We start from the raw sequence: 7,163 nt of genomic DNA, 5'->3' as shown, positions 1-7,163 counted from the left end.
CCACTCCAGTGTTCTTGCCTGGAGAATCCCATGGACGAGGGAACCTGGCGGGCTTCCGTCTATGGGATCTCACAGAGTCGGACACTACTGAAGCAACTTCAGCAGCAGCAGCCTTTCTCTTCTCCAGGGGATCTTTTCAACGCAGGAATTGAACTGGGATATTCTGCCTTGCAGTTGGATTCTGTACCAACTGGGCTATCAGGGAAGCTAAGTATTTTTTATTTTTACAACTTAATGCTATTATTTTATCATAATCAAGTCAACAATACGAATAGCTTACTTTAATATAATAGGTAACCAGTACTTGGACACATTTTACTGTTAAACACAAATATTTTCTCTTTGAACTCTGCCCAATAAGCTTTCATTTCACATCTGAAGCAAATTTTATCAAGTGCTTCACACCCTATCTTCAAAATATAGTCATGATTACACACATGTGTGTTAATGTACAATATTTGGTTTTCTCTTTCTTACTTCACTCTGTATACAGTCCCTAGGTCCATCCACGTCTCTGTGCTATGCTTAGTCGCTCAGTCGTGTCCAACTCCTTGTGACCCCATGGACTGCAGCCCTCCAGACTTCTCTGTCCATGAGGATTCTCCAGGCAAGAACATTGGAGTGGTTTCCATGCCCTCCTCCAGAGGATCTTCCCAACCCAGGGATTGAACCCAGGTCTCTCACATTGCAGGCAGATTCTATACCATCTGAGCCACCAGAGGATCTGTCTCTGCAAATGGCAAAATCTCATTCCTTGTTATGGCTGAATAATATTCCATGTGCATATGTGTGCTGCATCTTTTCTATCCGTTCCTCTGTTGATGGACACAGGTTGCTCCCATGTTCTGGTTACTGTATATAGCGCTACAATAAACACTGAGGTGCATGCATGTTTTAGAATCATGGTTTTCTCCATGTATATGCCCAGGAGTAGGATTGCTGGGTCATGTGGAATCTATAAAAATGGTAGTTGTTGCTGTTCAGTCGCTCAGTCGTGTCTAACTCTCTGCAACCCCATCGACTGCAGCATGCCTGTCCTCCCTGTCCTTCACCATCTCCCAGAAATTGCTCAAATCCATGTGCATTGAGTCAGTGATGCCATCCAACCATCTCCTCTGTCATCGCCTTCTCCTCCTGCCTTCAGTCTTTCCCAACCTCAAGGTCTTTCTAATGAGTCAGCTCTTTGCATGGGGTGTCCAAAAATATTGGTAGAGATGAACCTGTATAAATTTTTTCTGTCAGAGACTTCAATATTAAGTACTCTACAGGCTTTTTGTTCTCTGTTTTCTTCTCCTCTTAGGTGCAGTGAACTCTGTTTCACTAAAACTTTTGTTCTCCTCATCCTCTTCTGTAACCACAGGCATACTCAGACTTAAAGATTTATCTTCCTTATGCATGTCACCTCTGGCTCTGGAAGATACTTCACTTCCTGCTGGTTTCAACATTTCTTTGTTTCTTCTTTTCCTAGTTGCTTTGGTTTGTACTTGACTGGGTGCAGAATCAGAACAGTCAACTTTGACCTGACGGTGCCTTTTTCACTTCGATGCCTCAGTAACAACTGAAAAGGCCTTTGATTTTATTTTCACTAATGATGCTGCCCTTTCACATCTCTCTGATTGTTGTGAATTTCTCTCCCTCTTTTCTGCTCCATCTTTAACTTTCAGTTTTAAGGGTGGATTCTTTCTGTCTTTGTGCCACTGCTGATGCTCCAAAGCTATGTTCTTGATATTATTAAAAAAATTATCCTTTATCAAGTTGAGGGATTTTTCTAGATTGGACTTATCAGCTGAAGTTACATGTTTTGTTCTCTGATAATGGTCATGAACATTCATCATTTCCTCTAATACATCATAAGTGATAAGTTTCATTATACAATCATTTGGGTCCTTAAATTCTTCAGTAATTTCAGCTCGTTAAATTTTTTCTTCATTCTGTATGACAGGAATTTAAGCATTGCTGTAAAGTGAAATGCTCTGTCTAGTCGTAGCTTCCTAAAAATATAAGCTGCCTCAAAATGTTGTGCATTTATCAAATGTTGCTGAAATTTTAAAATTTCATCCCAATCCTTCAGGGCAACTCTAATCTTTTGTTTTAGTTGACACAGTTGGGTGTTATATAATCCATATAACAGATATAAAATACCAGTTCTGATCTGGAAGGTGTATGGAGGTAAAAAATATCACCAAGCCAAAGCCAAAGCTTCTTTTGCAGACATGCTCTTTTCTAAATTTCTCATTCTACCACAGAAGATGGTTCCAAACTTCACACTCCTCTAGAGCTTAGAGAAGTCCTCGAAGTGTACACTATCCATCTCCTGGAAGCAGCTGAGCAGTGGCTCGAAGTCGTCCTTCAAGTCTACAGGAGCCCCATGTCTACAAAGGAAGCATGCCACGTGCAGTCCAGCTGCTGGTGGTAGCTGAGGAGGAAGCTAAGTATTTAGTAATTAATACCTTTTGTGTTAATCAGAAGGAAAGTATGGAAAATAAACTATTAAGTAATAATAAAAAGGAAGAGAGATTCTTCCCAATATCATTTTTTTGTAAGTAGTGAGTTTCCATCAAGACAAGGAGTGAATTATAATCAAAGTGAATTATAATTAAAGTCATTTCCTGTCTAGAGAGTCCTCATTGACTGGTCTCATCTCATTTGTGACATTTGTTCCGTCCATCTCAATTCTTCAGAGTCTGCTTGTTTTTTTTTTGCTTTTTTTTTTTTTCCATGCCACACATCTTTTGGGATCTTAGTTCCCTGACCAGGGATCAAACCTATGCCCTCAGCAGTGGAAGCACATGTTCCTAATCCCTAGGCCACCAGAGTAGTCTCTACAATCTGTCTTCAAAACAAGAAATCAGTGACCTCTAACAAGGAGGAGTAACCCACCACCCCTGAAAAAGTTAGGGGGTCTCCCATTTTGTCTCACTATTTAGTGTCATCACTTTCCTTCAGCCTAACGATACTGAAAAAAAAGGGGGGAATATGGCAGATTGAATGCATGTTTTATCTCCTCTCCTCCCCAAGCCTCATTCAAATGACCACAGAGTTGTATTTTTAAAGGTCTAATTCCCCAAGGATAAAGATCAGCTGGAAACAGTAGCAGATGAGACTGAATCCACGAAGTGTGGGAACGAAAAGTGGACAGATGAGTGGCCAGAGGAGGGCTGAGGCAGAGGCACTCCAGGAAGAACAACACAAAGAATGAAGTGGCACTGGTGGATACGATTACAGCCTGAGAGATTCACCCTGGCGGGGGAGAAAGCCATTGGCCCACACAGCCCCCATGTCACCCATCCGACCAGCTGCGGGAGAGCTGACCTCAGCTCCACTGACCTTACTGCGCTCTGTCACCCGCCTCCCAGCAGTGTCTCCTCCTGGGTCTTGTCATCACTCAGACCTGCTCTACATCCGGAGTCTTCCTGCTGGGGTGCCTCTCCCGAGGCCTGCTGGCAGCTCGTACCCATGGAACCTGCTCTTCCTCCTCATCCAGAGCTCCTGCTCCCAAACCTGTCCTCCCATCCCATCATCACCCTCCCCTTGAGGCCATCACCTGCCACTCCTCTCATTTGGAATAAGACACTGTGGTTAAAGACATGACGAGTTCATCATCACTTCAGTTCAGTCCAGTTCAGTCCAGTTGCTCAGTCGTGTCCAACTGTTTGCAACCCCATGAATCGCAGCACGCCAGGCCTCCCTGTCCATCACCAACTCCCAGAGTTCACTCAAACTCATGTCCATCGAGTCAGTGATGCCACCCAGCCATCTCATCCTCGGTCGTCCCCTTCTTCTCCTGCCCCCAATCCCTCCCAGCATCAGAGTCTTTTCCAATGAGTCAGCTTTTCCCATCAGGTGGCCAAAGTACTGGAGTTTCAGCTTTAACATCAGTCCTTTCAATGAACACCCAGGACTGATCTCCTTTAGGGTGGACTGGTTGGATCTCCTTGCAGTCCAAGGACTCTCAAGAGTCTTCTCCAACACTACAGTTCAAAAGCATCAATTCTTCATCACCCAGCTTTCTTCACAGTCCAACTCTCACATCCATACATGACCACTCGAAAAAACCATAGCCTTGATAGATGGACCTTTGTTGGCAAAGTAATGTCTCTGTTTTTTAATACGCTATCTAAGTTGGTCATAACTTTCCTTCCAAGGAGTAAGCATCTTTTAATTTCATGGCTGCAGTCACCATCTGCAGTGATTTTGGAGCCCCCCAAAATAAAGTCTGACACTGTTTCCACTGTTCCCCATCTATTTGCCATGAAATGATGGGGCCAGATGCCATGATCTTCGTTTTCTGAATATTGAGCTTTAAGCCAACTTTTTCACTCTCCTCTCACTTTCATCAAGAGGCTTTTTAGTTCCTCTTCACTTTCTGCCATAAGGGTGGTGTCATCTGCATATCTGAGGTTATTGAGATTTCTTAGCACACTACTAAATTATAACACTAATCCCAAACTTGATTTTGGAATCAAGGTGGTATTATTTCTGTTATTTAGAAGTCTCATCATTTCGTGCTGCACAATGAACACTATAAATAAATAAAAATAACCAGTCTCAGTGAAAGGATTATTGATTGTTAACACAATTATCCATGGAGCAGGGTTCTCACTGCAGGAATCTGAGGGAGATGATGTGCCTGTCGCCTGATGAGGGAGTTTCAGGACTTGGCTGAAAGCACCTTCCCAGAATGACCCACCAGAGAACTATCCAAACAAACGAGAGTTTCTAGAACATGGCAGAAACTCAAGCAAGTGTGACAAGAGTGGATTCTGACTGTGAATAGCATCAAATGCCAGAAAAAAGGGCCTAATTGAAGAAAGCCGCAGTGGAAATGAGTCTTGGTGAAGCTGGCAAATCAGCCTGGACGTGGGCTGCATTGCTATTTGGTCTAAGGTTGCGATGCTCCCAGCTTTTATTTTTTTAAGCAGTAAAAATCCTTCTTCAAATTGAAATGAAAGCAGAACTCTGACTAAAACTGAGGTCAGGGGTCTGGAACCCCACTACCTAGTCCCACTGACTTTGGCAGTGATGCCAAGCCTATCTCTAGAACTAGAAAGATGGTCCTCTCTCCTGAGCCAGCTCCTCTAGCTCCTGTCACCACGTACAGTGATATTTGCTAAAACACTTGTCCTGGAATATCTGAGCGTGTGTGTGGGGTTGCAATAGCTAACAAATATGGAATCTGATTATTTTTTTCTAAGAAGCTTTCTCAAATTCTTACATTTCAAAGTGACTACATGCTGTCCCTTTTGTTTTTTCTCAACTCCAGCAACCAGACACTCAGTCTTAGGAGAATCCGGGTCACCCTCTTCAGCATCTCTCTTAGTTACTTATCTATGAATCAAATAATAAGTAATTGCACGTTATATATTTATATACATGCATATTTAATAGGCAGTTGAGAAACAAATTGGAATAGGCATAATCTCTGCCCTCAAGAAACTTGAAATCTAACAGAGATTAAAACTGATAATGGTAGGGAATTCCCTGGCTATCCAGTGGTTTGGACTCTGAGTTCTCACTGCAAAGGGACAGGGTTCAATCCCTGGTTGAGGAACTAAGATCCCACAGGCTGTGCCACCAAGAATCCAAAAAACATTTGAGAGATTAGAAATATGCACAGAAATTATGGAAGCCCAGAGAAAAGTGTATTGACTAATACGCTTAGTCATGTCCAACTCTTTGCCACCCCATGGACTGTAGCCCACCAGGCTCCTCAGTCCATGGAATTCTCCAGGCACGAATACTGGAGTGGGCTGCCATTTCCTTCTCCAGGGGATCTTCATGACCCAGGAATCAAACTCATGTCTTCTGCATTGCAGGAGGATTCTTCACTGTCTGAGCCAGAAAGTATGTGAACCAGATGACAGTGAGAGAGGTCAAAGGATGTTTTCCAGAGAAATGACATTGGACCAAGTTTTGAACAAAAAAAAAACAAAACAAGATTAAGATAAAAACAAATGATTTGTTAAAGCAATAGGCAAAGTCCAGATTGTGAAAAACTTTGTGCTTTTCCTCTCACAAAGATAAAACCCCAGTCATGGGGAACAGATGAGTGGTTGCTAAGGTGAGGGTGGGGTGCCTGCTGGGGCAACAGAGGAGTCACGGGGGAGGGGGGTGCAGGACTGCTCTGCATCCTGGGGTGGAGGTCACACTGACCTACCCCTGCGCCAACATTCACAGGCCCACGTGTGCGCTAAGTCGCTTCAGTAGTGTCTAACTCCTTGTGACCCCATGGATTGTAGCCTGCCAGGCTCCTCTGTCCATGGGGATTCACCAAGCAAGAACACTAGAGTGGGTTTCCATGCTCTCCTCCAGGGGACCTTCCTGACCCAGAGATCTAACCCACATTTCTTACATCTCCTGTATTGACAGGCTGGTTCTTTACCTCTGAACCACCTGGGAAGACAAGCAGAGCCACCAAAGATCATGTTTCTCTTGATCAAAAATTAATAACTGTCTCAAAAATTACAACTGACTGTCTCAAGGTCACCCACTCAATGCATTGGGGGAAGAAATAAGTCTTCATCAGTGGGGTTTTTTTTCCCTATATTTATTTGTCAGTTTTCTAAAATATTTATCTGTAAAAAGTACAATATCTGCAAAGTGCAACAAAGTGGAATGCAATAAAATGAGGCATGCCTGTGTTTTTTAAATATTTTGAAATGTGCTAACATTATAATGTTAAATTAAAAAGGCAAGAATAAAGAGCTATATAGGGTAAGTCCCGACTCGCAGACAAAATAGAGTGTAGGACAGACAGCAGAATGCCTCCATGGGCCAAAGCAAGGGCAACGTGCTTCACAGGGCTACACTTGATTGACGGCTCCTGTGAGGCGAAGAAGATGGCAAAAAAGCAGAATCCAAGGAGAACTCACCACCATGTTGCAAGTGCACCTGCTGCTACTGTGTGCCCCGGGTGAGTCACTAACCTCTGCAAACCTCAGTGTTCTCATATGTATAACAGGGAATGACTCCTTTGTTGTAAGGATTAACTGAAAGGGCATATGTACAGCCATCTATAATGTCTTACACAATCGTGGTTCTAAATGATGCATTTAAATGATAAATGATACTAGTTCTTGACATTTGTTGAATGCTTCTCCAGGTTCAGACACTGTGATCTCAGTGTTATTTAATTTAATCTTCAAACCACCCATGGGTTTAGG

General features: G+C 43.0%; 1 pseudogene; it reads right to left on the bottom strand.

Annotated features, from left to right (window-relative positions):
• On the bottom strand, positions 1,117-6,878 carry LOC102170989 (annotated as a pseudogene).

The sequence above is a fragment of the Capra hircus genome, chromosome 12, assembly GCF_001704415.2.
Source record: "Capra hircus breed San Clemente chromosome 12, ASM170441v1, whole genome shotgun sequence".
Classification (NCBI taxonomy): domain Eukaryota; kingdom Metazoa; phylum Chordata; class Mammalia; order Artiodactyla; family Bovidae; genus Capra; species Capra hircus.
The sequence above is the reverse complement of the archived record's forward strand: the minus strand, read 5'-3'. Positions and strand labels throughout refer to the sequence as shown.